Source organism: Mustela nivalis (assembly GCF_964662115.1).
Source record: "Mustela nivalis genome assembly, chromosome: 1".
In the NCBI taxonomy this organism is placed as follows: domain Eukaryota; kingdom Metazoa; phylum Chordata; class Mammalia; order Carnivora; family Mustelidae; genus Mustela; species Mustela nivalis.
Genome location: NC_139020.1, coordinates 33619199 through 33631923, shown reverse-complemented (window position 1 = coordinate 33631923; position 12725 = coordinate 33619199). Strand labels below are relative to the sequence as shown.

Here is a 12725-nt window from a genome sequence, read left to right as displayed (position 1 = left end):
ACACCAAGAAACTAAGTCACTTCTCAGTCAGGGGCAATTACACTGACACCTAAGAAAAATAGCATTAGAGTCGCTTGACAGTTGGAATCGAGTAAAGGATTATCAAAAATGCTGTATGCCAGGTTCATGCCTAAGGCAGATGACCTGGTTGACAAGCTTGCCCAAGCTAACTATATTAATGCTTCAGATCAGTGTTAAGAGGAACTAGCAGCAGTTCTCCTTAACTAATCAAGTTAAAATTGTTGACAGATTTCGTGTCTGCTTTTCAGTTGCGTAACTATTCATCAGTAAGGTGGAGAGAAAAATTCATACAAATTGATTAGAATATGTGCATCTTTTTTCTCTTGGCACTGTAGGAATATGGGAGCTTGCTTGCTTTAATTTTCTGGTTTGTTTCTCTAGTAAGTCAGATTTTCCTACAACAGCTAATCTTTTTTTGTTTAAAAAGAAAAACAAAACTGCATGATGTATCTGTCAGTTCTGAGGTTTGTGCTATGCAAGTTGTAAGCTTCAAATCTGGGTCACATGTATTTTCTGTTAGGAAAGCATAGGGTTCAGAATTTGGAGAGTCAAATACTATTAAAATGTGCTCAATATGAATATAAATTCTTAACCAATAGTTAAGCCTTGGGGTTTAAAATTGTGACTATCAATTAAATGCATGTTTGACGTTGATTAGCCACCTTCTTTTTTCTCTGTGGCAAAGTATTTCAATCACATTTGTTCCTGAGAGTAATTGGATTCTTGAATAATCTACAAATTGCCTTACAAGCTGGTTTTCGAACCCCTAAAATCATGCACATGTCTGTACATGATTTTGCAGTATTAGGATTTGTCCTTACCTCCTGATTTCATAGGGAAATAATAACTCTTGTGGAAAGTAAAAAAAAGATATTCTTGTTAATGTTTCACATATTCAAAATAAATGAAGTTAAATCAACTTAAATCACCCTAAAATTTTTAGTTTAGAATAAAGATCTTCTCATTGGGTCAGTTCATATAGAAATAAAATTAGAAGTAGCTTGCATGATATTTTCTATTAGCAAGTGTGTCACATTTCTCTTTGGAAAGGATTTGGATTGGCTTTTATGAAAAACATAAAAACCTGCTTAAGTTTAATACCTGATTCTTACTTTTTCTCTATCTCAATACTGAAGATAAATTTGTGTGTGAATAATGACCTCTTTCTCCAAAGATGAGAAACAACTATATCTACCATCCAGTTGCTTCTACAGACTTTTTAGTCAGGTACTATATACTCAAAAAACAAGATCAGACTTTGCTGCCCCCATTATACAGGGAGTAGTCTTGCCATTTTCCGTTTATCCACTAGGTGACATAATAGATGCAGCTTTTCAATGTCTGTGAAGGTGCAGGTGCCTGTGTAACATGTTTTTCAATGTTTAATCCTCTTAGTTATGTTTGTTAACTGACAGACTAAGTGTAAGTATGCTGATAGAACAGTGGCCCCAAAGGGTTTGTTCATGACTGCTCACTTAAGTATTTATGCTTTGCATCTTGGAAGTTATATGGAAACCCAATGATTGATCAAGAAAATACTAGTTTTCATTTTGCTCTACGGTTTAACAGCTATTCACATGAGAAAAATAAAACCACAACTGATGTGGACTTAAAGTTTTGAGCTGAAAACCTGTTTTGCCAAATTTGGGTGGAACGTAAAGGGAAGATAGGTAAAGGCCAGCAAATGTTACCACAGATTCTGTTAGTGTTTCCTTGGAAATGGAAGTAAAAGCACTCTTAATCTCTTGCTACCCCTAAAGCCCATTCTTAAAGATCAATGCAGTGTGATTGTGAAACACTTACTACTTTTTAGTATCACCTCTTATTTTGTTCATAGCGCAATACAGTTATGGTTCAAAGCAATCTTAAATAGTTGTGTTTTGAAATAACTGGAAAATGCCTGAGTCTGCCTTATCCCTGCTAATTAAATGGAAGTCCTCATGTGAGAAACAGCAAAGGAAAGGTAAAGGAACACTCCTCCAACACATTTTCTCCATTTTCTGATAGTCTTTATATGAAACTCTCTTTTAGAATATGGTCAGGTCAAAGTTCTCATGTATTTCATATGCCAGTCAATTTGCTTTTGAGTTTGATTCTGAATGACCACAAAATAGAGCAATATAAACCTCTTTTTTGGAGGGGAGTGTCAGTTTGGCATGCATATCTACTTAATTTTTATGGTTCAGAGCTAAATATCCATGAAACCTCTGTCTATATATAGTGTTTCATCTTCATGCTGTTCAAGGAATGCATTTTTATTTCCACCTGTTTTTGAACCTTGTATAATCTGTGATGTATTACATCAATTACAAGGTGGTAGCACATTTTAATTAGACTTGACACTATGGTTTCTGGTAGTTATTAAATGTTATGATAATTATGGATAAAAAGTTGTTGCACATAAAGCAGAATCCTAAATAATAATAACAGCTAACATATATTAAAGGCTTAACTTGTATTAGGTATAGTACAGATGTCTGAGAATATTCTCTTTAGCCATTCCCTGAGGTGTAATTCAGTGTGACTGTCATACTTTCCTTATTCATTTTCATAATTTTAAATATGATTTCCTTATTCATTTTCATAATTTTAAAGTGTGCCTCCAACCTGGAGCTCTCTCCTGAACTCCAAATTTCTGTACTCATCTCCATATTAGATGTCCTAGATGTTTATTTAGCACCTTAAAACTATATACCCATAATAGGACTCTTCTCTTTTCTCCAAAACCAGTTCTTCCCCTGATTCTCCATCTCCATTATCAGCAACTCCATTCTTTCTGGGGCTCAGGCCAATAATCTCAAGGATACCCTTGATTCTTCTTTTTCTCTCATACCCAAATCCAATAACCAGTAAATCCCACTGACTACTTTCCAAATCCAACAACTCTTTACCATCCTCACTGCTACAGTGGTAGTGGAATGCCAGCAATGTCTCATGCTCATCTCTCATCCAGCTAATTGTGACAGCGTCCTAATTTGTCTCTCTTGCCTCTCCTCTATTAAAATGTGTCACATTATGTTAAATCTGTCCATTCAAAATGCTTCATTGGTTTCTCTTCACAGATTAAAAGTCAAAATCCCTTGAACGGTTTACAGCATTCTAAACCACTTAGTTTATGTTCTGCAACCCATGTCTTTATCTCTCTCTCCTCTTTCCCTACTATGATTTTTCTTGATTGCTCTGTCTAGTCAAGCTGGCTTAGCTGTAGAGAACACCTGCTTTGCAGTAGTTGAATGAATGATCTATTTTATTTTGCCAGTGAAGAGACTTAAAAATTGTATCAACAATTTTCAAATCTTTGAAATGATTTTCTCATAACTATTATCAATTAAGAGAGCCTGTTTATTTGCCTATGATTCAATTAGAGATTGGAGCATGTTGGAGGTGGGATTTAGCCATTCTATTGTGCTCCTTCTATAATGTTGAAAGCCTAAGGCAAGATTTGTAGTTAAAAAGACTTGAACTTTCCTCTGTCTTGGCTGCCTATCACTCTATAAGGAAGAGATACATGCAGAGCAGATAGATACTGATGTGCAAGGGATGTTCTCGTATGGAAAATACATTTTAATCTTTACACTGAATATCGTGGATGATGATGAGAGATGTGAGCACGGGATGGCAGATACAGGAATAGTCAAGTTGATGGAATGGAGAGAAGAGGCCATCTAAGAGAGCAGATGTGGATTACCTAATTCACTTTTCACCTCTTGCTAGAAGTACTATGAAATAAAATTAACTTTCTTCCTTGATGTGAGGGAGATCTTTAGCTAGTAGTCATACAAAGAAGGACATTGGATTGTCATTTGGTTTTGTGCGTGTGTGTACATGTGCATGTGTGTTTAAGAAAACTGATATTTTTGTATTTATTATATTCTTTACTCATTATAATTAAGTTCCTTTTTCTTTTTCTGTATTTCTTTTTTAATGTACACATTTATTTACTTTTCAGTAAGTTTAAATCCTTAATGAGTACAGCATCACATGGATTCTCTGCCCAGTGGTTTTAGCAGGAAAATTGCTTCAGTATTTGGCAAGAACCATGCCACTATTTCCATGAGAGTGAGTTACTGTTCCTCAAATTACTCTGGTTTTGTTTGGTTTTCCTCCAGGAGTCACTGTGTTGTTCTTTGCTTTGTATACATAAGCATATCTCTTGCCTAGATAGAATTCAGTTTCATCTCAAGCATAAACACCTTCAATTTTAAGAGCTATGTGCTCCCTCTGGTTCCAGAGACCCTACTTGTAGCCAGCATATGTGGCCTTGGACCACTGTCTTCTAGACATATTTGTCTTGTTCCCAGCAGGTCTTGATAGGCTCCAAGATGGAGGAAAGAGAAACAGCGATTTTCTATATTTCTTTGAAATATATTTATTTAGTGGTGACATATATCTAAGTGGTAAATTAAAAAAACTTAGAACTAATTTTGATTTTCCTATGAAATAAATAAAACTGATATAGCTAAAAAGCTTAAAGGGAAGAAATAAAGCTTTACTCTTTGGGGGGAATTTAAAGTAATTTTATATTTTTAATGTATTTAATACTATAAACTATAAACTATGAAAACATTTATTTAAAATCATGCCTTAATTAACAGAGTATGTTTTCTGAAAATGTTCAACTTTTTGTTTTCCCTTCTGATGGCTAGCTTAGTTTTACTATATTCAAAGCCCTCTACCATACCCATATTACAGAGTGGGCAGAAAAAAGGATTTACTTAAACAGTGATGAGGAGATATAAGCTAATAATGAAAGGAGTTATGTCTTATTTCTCATTTCTACAGTACTCCACTGAACATTGCTCTAGGGTAGATATGTAGATAGAAGAATATCTGTATTCATTGTGATCTGCACACACATATATATACACACATATACATTATATCTATTTTGTATATAGAATATGTTTTCATGTTTAATCATATTGGTAACAGGTACCTCAAAAGCAAATAGATAAATAACTAACTGATGTATTTTGAGGTCTTACAATTTAATAAAAAACCTGGATATGCAGGAAAAAAATAGTAAATACAGATTTGATAATTAATGCATTTTTTTAAATAATAGAGGAACCAATAACCCAGCTACCTAAATTTCAAAGTTAATTGTTGAAATAAAGTGTTTCAGACATTTAGGTGTACCTCATTCTTCATGGGAGAGAAAAAATTAAATTAAAAAAAATAAAGTTTTAAAAATTCAAGTGAATATTGATATGTGTAAGTAATATCTTTGTATAACCTCACTTTTGATGAAAGTGGACATATTTTTAATGATTTACATTATAATTATTTCAAACATATTTCGATTATACCTTGCTAGTAGCCATTAGGAGTTTTTTTCCTGGTTTCCCTTCAAGTAAAATGTAATTTTTATCAATGCAATAAATCATTTTTAAGGCAATTAATTCTTTTGCATTTTTGTAGCTGCTAGAGAAATCTTATTTGAGCAGAATGTCAGCCAATTCACAACAATATTCATAATTTTCTTGGGACATGAGTTATAGATATGGGCTTACCTAAAATGAATGTATGGTGTCTCATGATAGCTGGGTAGTATCTCCACTGGAACCTGTGTTTACTAAGTAAGCTGTTATTTGAAATAACATTTCCTCGTTATCTCAGGATAACACTGTAAATTATATGTATTATTCGGAATACTAAACAAATATTTTCAGGAGCTCATCAAGCACCTGACTTGCAGCTCTGAAATTGTCCCAGTGTTACTCGGAGAACAAATCCTGTTTGTGTATATATTATGAAATTAGACTATGCCAAGCCCAGAAGGCAGATACAATCATTCTTTGAACTGTACAATAAATCCTGCTGCTCTGGAAAGTTTGAAAGCCTATTTGCATATGGCAGAGGTAATGAAATGCATCCTAATAGACTTAAACATGCAGCTTTAATAAGTATCAACCAAATATAACCATTTCCTAGGTGTGATCAGATAGGCTCCTAACATTCAGTTTTATTTCCTTAGTTCTCTCTTGTTTATTTTTCCTCTTTGTGCAGTAGCAAATATGAAGCATTAGATTTGTCGATGGATTGAGCTTCAAAATTATTATCTTGTGAAAATAAACAAGAGTCGCTTGTTTAGTGAGCAAAATACATGCTTAATAAAAGATATATTATGCTAAGCTTTTTAGAAGGTCTGCTGCTGGTCTGATAAGTGAAAATACCCCTTTTCCCAAGTCTCTGTAATCTCAGAAACAAAAAATGAAATGGAATCTGTGTTCCAAGGGGGTTTGCATGATTACCTATAATTACAGAAAGTTCCTCTTGCCTTAACAACTCTATCTATGCATCGACATCTGTGCTTGAAAAGTTTTTCTTTTAACAGAAGTTGACATTGGGAAATATATATTTTCTTCTTTGAGTTTTTTCTGAAGAGATTTAGAACTTCAGATAGAACCACTGAGAAAATACTCTTTCTCCACAGCAGACGAAGGGCAATTTGAAAATTAGTATTCTGGGCTCACTCATCCTATTCCAGTTGGAAACCTTTATCCAAACAGGAAGAAATCCTGCCCCCACTTCAGAAATGGAGCTAGCAGAAGGTTTAACTTAGAAGCTTTGTATGCCTATTTGTTCTAAATATTGCTTAAAAAGCCTAAACACAATGGCATAGATAAAAATAAACATCTTTTATAGTAACAAGAACATCATGTTCATCACACCTGGATTCATTCTCATCACAGCTGATGTGTAGAGGAATGATTAGAAATCATATAGACACTGATGAGGAGTGAGAGGAAGTTATTTAAAATTCTGCTGCACCTTGTGCTCAAAATATCTCCATCGGCATATAGTGACTCTTGTAAACAATTTAGGAAACCATGTTTTCTTTATACTGAAAAAGCTTAATTTTATGAATATTTTAGATACATTTAGCCAGACTGAAATTTTTAAAGAACCGCAGGCATAACATTTCCTTCTCTATTTCCTAACAGGTGTAACAGAAAAACAGTCAATGAAAAACAAAAGATCAAATGTTCCCTAGAAAGTGTAGCTTTTTCTTATGCCAAGACAACAACTTGGTTGATCATCAACAACTTGTTGGTCCATTGTTGTTTTAGAGTGTTGCAGTAATAATTAGGACATTTGTCTGTTTTTTTTTTTTTTTTAATGGTATAGCTAGATACTTACCATATTTTATACCTGCAAAACCAAAACTCAGTGTGAGGAAACCATCCTGAAAATGCCTTTAAACCTATCTTTTACAGAAGGTGTTTCAACATCACCATGTGTGTATTTGATGGTTAAGTATGAAACAAAATATCTAGCAGGTAGGAAGGTGCATACGGCAGTTGCCTGGTTAACTCATTTCTTAGACATAGTCAAGGTTTTTTTATCCAAGCACCAAGATCATGATCTGACTTTGCCGAAGTTTAAATATTTCCATGTTAACATCAACCTAAATGTGAATTATATCAGAATTACATATTATTGGTCAATAATAACAAATTATGAATTAATGAGAGAGAGAGTAACTTATGAGTTAATTAGCTAAGCAATACTGATTTTTAAATAATTTATACCTGTAATCAATACTGGTTGGATTCCTTTTGTTAATCACTAATCCTTTCATGATTAATGAATAAACTCTGAGCTATATGTTCTTACAAGGAAATCTTCTCTGTTTTATTCTCTTACTGTTCTTCAGGCTAGCCATCCCATTCTGCTGGTAGAAGTGGCACCTGATGTTTGTAATGTATGCTGTGAAATCTTTTTTGAGTACAACGGTGGATCCTGTCACAATCTTTTTGTATTTTTTAAAGTTTCTATTCTGTTTTCTTCTTAACAAAAAGGCCTAACTGGGCTGCTGATGTTGCTACTATACTGATCTTTTTGCCATCCTGTTTCTGACTTTTCCATTAGTACAGATAGACCTTAAGTAATATTGCTGACTAAGGGGCATGCTTCCCTGTCTCAACTGAATACTGTGGTTTGTCTCCTTGTTTGTGACCTTTGGATTTTCAGTACTGGAATAACATGTCCTGACCTCAGTTTCTCCGTTGTATACCAACTTCCAAGTTACTCTATGCCAGTGTGTACATCTGTCTAAACATAGTTCTCTTGTGTCTCCTCTTGAGATGTATGGTTACAGGTTCAATGGCTTTCTTATTTTTCTAACTTTGAAGACCATTTTATGTATAACTTTCAGTAGCCCCACTGGTCAGTTTGACTCAGGAAAAAGCTGCATCTCTCTATAAAGTCTCTTCGAGCACATCTAAATAACATAACTCAGGATTTCTCCCAAGTATGTTCCAAAGATTACTCATATTATTTTAATGCTATAATAATCATATAACAATATAGAGCAAATTAATTGATATCATTGCATATTTTTTCTGTAGTTACACAATTTTATAAAATGCTACATTAAGACAAGTTAATCAGGATACTTTATCATAGGATTTCTCACTGATTTCAAGAATCTTAAATCCTTTGTGGATATCTAGAAACTTTTCCATGAATAATACCATGCATTTTGTGAAGCAGACTTTGACAAATGCTCGTGTAATGTTTTTCCTGCTCTCCCCACTCCTAGGTGTGACACAAAGAGGATTTAAATACAGCCTGTTTTATCCAGCCTGTTCTTCCATCCTTAGATTGAAGAGAATGTTCTAGGAATGAGACATGATGGAAAATTAATCCTATTACGTATAAACATTATCTTCTGTTTTGGAGCTTAATCTTGTGTCTTTATTAGCCACCATGCATTACTTCATATCCTATCCTCTGTAATCACTTTTTAAATTTGCTTGTGTGGATGTGTCCATTCCAAATAGAGCATATGTATTTTTGAGAACTCCGCACTATACTTCTTTACATTTCCATCCTATAGCATTTCACAAGTACAAAATAAATGTTTAAGTTAAAAAAATCTTAATACTAAGCACTAATATTTTACATAATAATAAATTAAAAAGAAATAATTACTAAGTCAACACTTTTTTGATGTAGAAACCCTTTTTATTTTCTTGCTTTTTTTAAAAAAGATTTTATTTATTTATTTATTTGACAGACAGAGATCACAAGTAGGCAGAGAAGCAGGCAGAGAGAGAGAGAGGAAGGGAAGCAGGGGCCTGCTGAGCAGAGAGCCCAATGTGGGGCTCAGTCCCAGGACCCTGGGATCATGACCTGAGCTGAAGGCAGAGGCTTTAACCCACTGAGCCACCCAGGTACCCCTTTTTCTTGCATTTTTAAAAACTCTGTATCCTTGGATTATCTAAATTCCTATTGAGCTTTTGGGGAGAGTAATTGGTAGTATCTGTTAAAATTTTTATAATGTGGGATTCTGAAAATAACCAAGTAACAGGTTTACCCTCTGACATTAAGAATTATGAAGCTAGACAAAATAAGGCAGCTATTTTAAATATTAGACAAAATTTTAGAGTGGTGATCCTTGAGAGAAAGGGAATTCACCATTCCCTGATAAGACTGGTGATCCTTAAGAGAAAAGGAATTCAGAAAGTAAGCTCCACATTTGCTCTGCTTTCTGCCTAGAGGTACTTCTCAAACTTTGGTCCAGGAACTGGAGCCCAAGTAGAATTCAGTAGTTTCACTAGATGGAAGAAATTGATCAGTTTGGGCTGTTGAGGCAGCTATAATTGCCAGGCAAGTTATCAGCAAGATATCACAGAGAATTGTCTGGAAAGTAGCATAAGGATGCCTCCAATCTTGGAATGAACTCTAAGCTGTCATGCATATTTCAAGATTATGAGAGGCCAGCAACTAGGAGCTGTGTGCTGAACAAATATTCTATGAGCTGAACAGTGATGGGAGAGACTGAAATGCTGAACATTTAGAATGAAGAAACCCTGAAGAATACAGCAGCCATTTATTCAAGAATCCAAAGAGACACACTATAGGGTAGTTCTTGTTCATGTTTTTGGCTTACCATTTTAAAGCCCCTAGTTGGGATCACGAAGGAAATATCCAGTCAGTATGTCCAACCACCTCCATGCTCTGAATTCCCAGATCGATTATAGAGGATGACAGAATAACAGCAAGCACATGCAGGAGCAGTGAGATGTATCAGACTCATGGGCCAAAACTCTGATGTACCGTTTTTGTTACAACAAATCTGTACTTTCCTCTGTACTCTTTTGCTATGTAATTTGCTCTTCCACTCAGTAACAGAAACAAGATTCTTGTTAATTATATTTGGCTTCTCCTTCTCACCCAAGTCAAATCATTTATCAAGTCCTATTGATTTCATTTCCTTTCATATATTTCAGTTTTGTCACTTTTTCTGCATATCTCCTGAATTAGGAATCATTAATACATGAATTATGGAAAGAACCTCATACCTCTGAACAACCAGTGGATCAAAGACAAAATCAAAGGAGAAATAAAAAATACCTTTACATAAACAAAAATGGAAACAACATGCCAACACTTAAGAGCTGCAACAAAAGCAGTTCTCAGAGGGAAGTTCATAGCAATTAATGCCCACGTTAAGAAAAAAAATCTTAAATTTACAGGAACTACAAAAGGAGGAAGAAACTAAGTCCAAAGTTAGCAGAAGGAAGATAATTACAAAGGTCAGAGCATAAGTAAATGAAATAGAGACCAGAAAAGATCAACGAAACTGAGAACTGGTTTTTTGAAAAGATAAAATCAACAACCTTTAGCTAGACTAAGATAAAAAGAGAAAAGACTCAAAATCAGAAGTAGAAGAGGAAATCCTACAACTCTAACTGTACAAATACAAAAAAAAAAAATCATAAGAAACTCCTGGAACAGTTATATGTCAACAAATTAGATAACCTAGAAGAAATGCATGCATTCCTAAAAATAGACAACCTACCAAGATTGTATCATTAAGAAGTAGGAAATCTGAACAGACCAATGAATAAAGAGATTGAATCACTAATCAACGTATTTCAATAAAGAAAAGCCCAGGATTAGATGGTTTTGTGAGTGAAGTCTACCAAGAATCGGCACAAATCATCCTCAAATGCCTCCAAAAAAAAAATTGGAGAGACACTCCCAAACTCATTTTGTGAGGCCAGCATTGCCCTGATATCAAAGCCAGGTAAGGATATTATAAGAAAAATAAAATTATAGGCCAGTATCCCTGATACATACAGAGACAAACGTTCTCAACAGAATATTAGCAACTCAATTCAGCAACACATTAAAAGCATCATCCTCCCATGATCAATGTGATTTATCCTTGGGATGTTAGGATTGTTCGATATGTGCAAACCAGTAAACATGATATGGAGTGATATGAAATGGAGGAATAGGAGGCTACACACTGTTCCCCCACAAAGACCCTACATTAGACGACTATCTATAAATAAAAATAGCCCTGGGAGAGCTCCACAGTCCACTTAAGAAACTTGAACAAGAAAACCGGAGAATAACTGCACAAAAAGATGAGAAGGAGCAGTTTTATTTTGCCTGTACCATCCCAATCTTCCCTTTGGCTGGAAAGAGCTTCCCTCTCCTGAAATGGAGAATAAGGAGAGCATCAACTTCCCCAGACTTTTGGGGCAGTGCATGAAGGATCCACTTCAGTTTCATCCCACCTAGAGACCAGAAAGCTGAGATATATAGGGATGGCTTGGAATAAGGAAAAAAGGCAGAGGCTACCAGTGTCAGCCACACTGTGGGAGTGGGCTGCTGTGTGAGTACAGGATACTATGCTGGATTGCTACAGGTGAACCCCGCTGCTATGCGTGTGCTCAGGGTTAGCCCCTCCAGCTGTCCATCTGCATTATCAACAACAACCAAAACATGGATACAGACTTAGCGTTTATTAACAGATGAATGGATAAAGAAAATGTGAGATTAGATAGGTAGTTAGGTAGATAGTTATTATTCAGCTATTAAGGAAATAAATCCTGGCATTTTTTAAGAACATGGATAAACCTTGAGGGTATTATGCTAAGTGAAAAAAGTCAGATAGGGAAAGACAAATAATGTAGGATTTCACTTATATGTGGAATCTAAAAGAGCCAAACTCATATGAACTGAATCAAATCATGGTTGCCAAGGGCTGGGGGGGGAAATGTGAAGATACTGATCATTGCTTATCAGCTTCCAATTATAAGATGAATAAGTTTTGGGGATCTACTGTACAGTATGGTGACTATAGTTAACAATAATGTATTCTCAAATATTGCTAAGAGAGTAGATTTTAAATGTTTTCATGTACATGAAATTATGTGAGGTAATGGAGAGATATTAAATTACATTGTACATCTTAAACAATGCTATACGCCAATTATATCTGAAGGAAGGTGAGGGGATAAAAGAAAAGAACACCATAATGGAATTTCCTAATTTCCAAATTGTTTCCTGTCAACCATTTTCAACATTTTAAGCAGAAAGATTATTTTGGAAATACAAATATTCTTGCTTAAAAACCTATAGTGTTTCCTCAGTGATCCACAATGAAAAGTATACATTTCCAAGCATGGCCTTTAAGACACCTCATGACATAGAACCAACCTAACTCTCCTAACTTTTTCTATTGCCACACCTTAATATTTCTTCTCCAACAACATTGAGCCTCTGAAATGTTACTGTTTCTGTCTGTGTCTCTCTGTTCAGAAGCCCAGAAACAACTCCATCTGCCCATAAAGGCTTCCTCATGCCCCGTCCCTTCAGCCAGGCTATCTTCTCACTGTTTTCTAATATTCAACTCATGTTTTACCTTCTCGAAATGCCTTTCTTTTGACATCTCATAT

At 34.9% G+C, this 12725-nt stretch overlaps 1 pseudogene across 1 annotated transcript; it reads right to left on the bottom strand.

Moving 5' to 3' along the window:
- Nucleotides 1-3975: 3975 nt before the first annotated feature.
- On the bottom strand, nucleotides 3976-4305 carry LOC309844025 (large ribosomal subunit protein eL33 pseudogene; annotated as a pseudogene). Its single transcript has one exon. The product of its transcript is annotated as a large ribosomal subunit protein eL33 pseudogene (transcript).
- Nucleotides 4306-12725: the final 8420 nt, after the last annotated feature.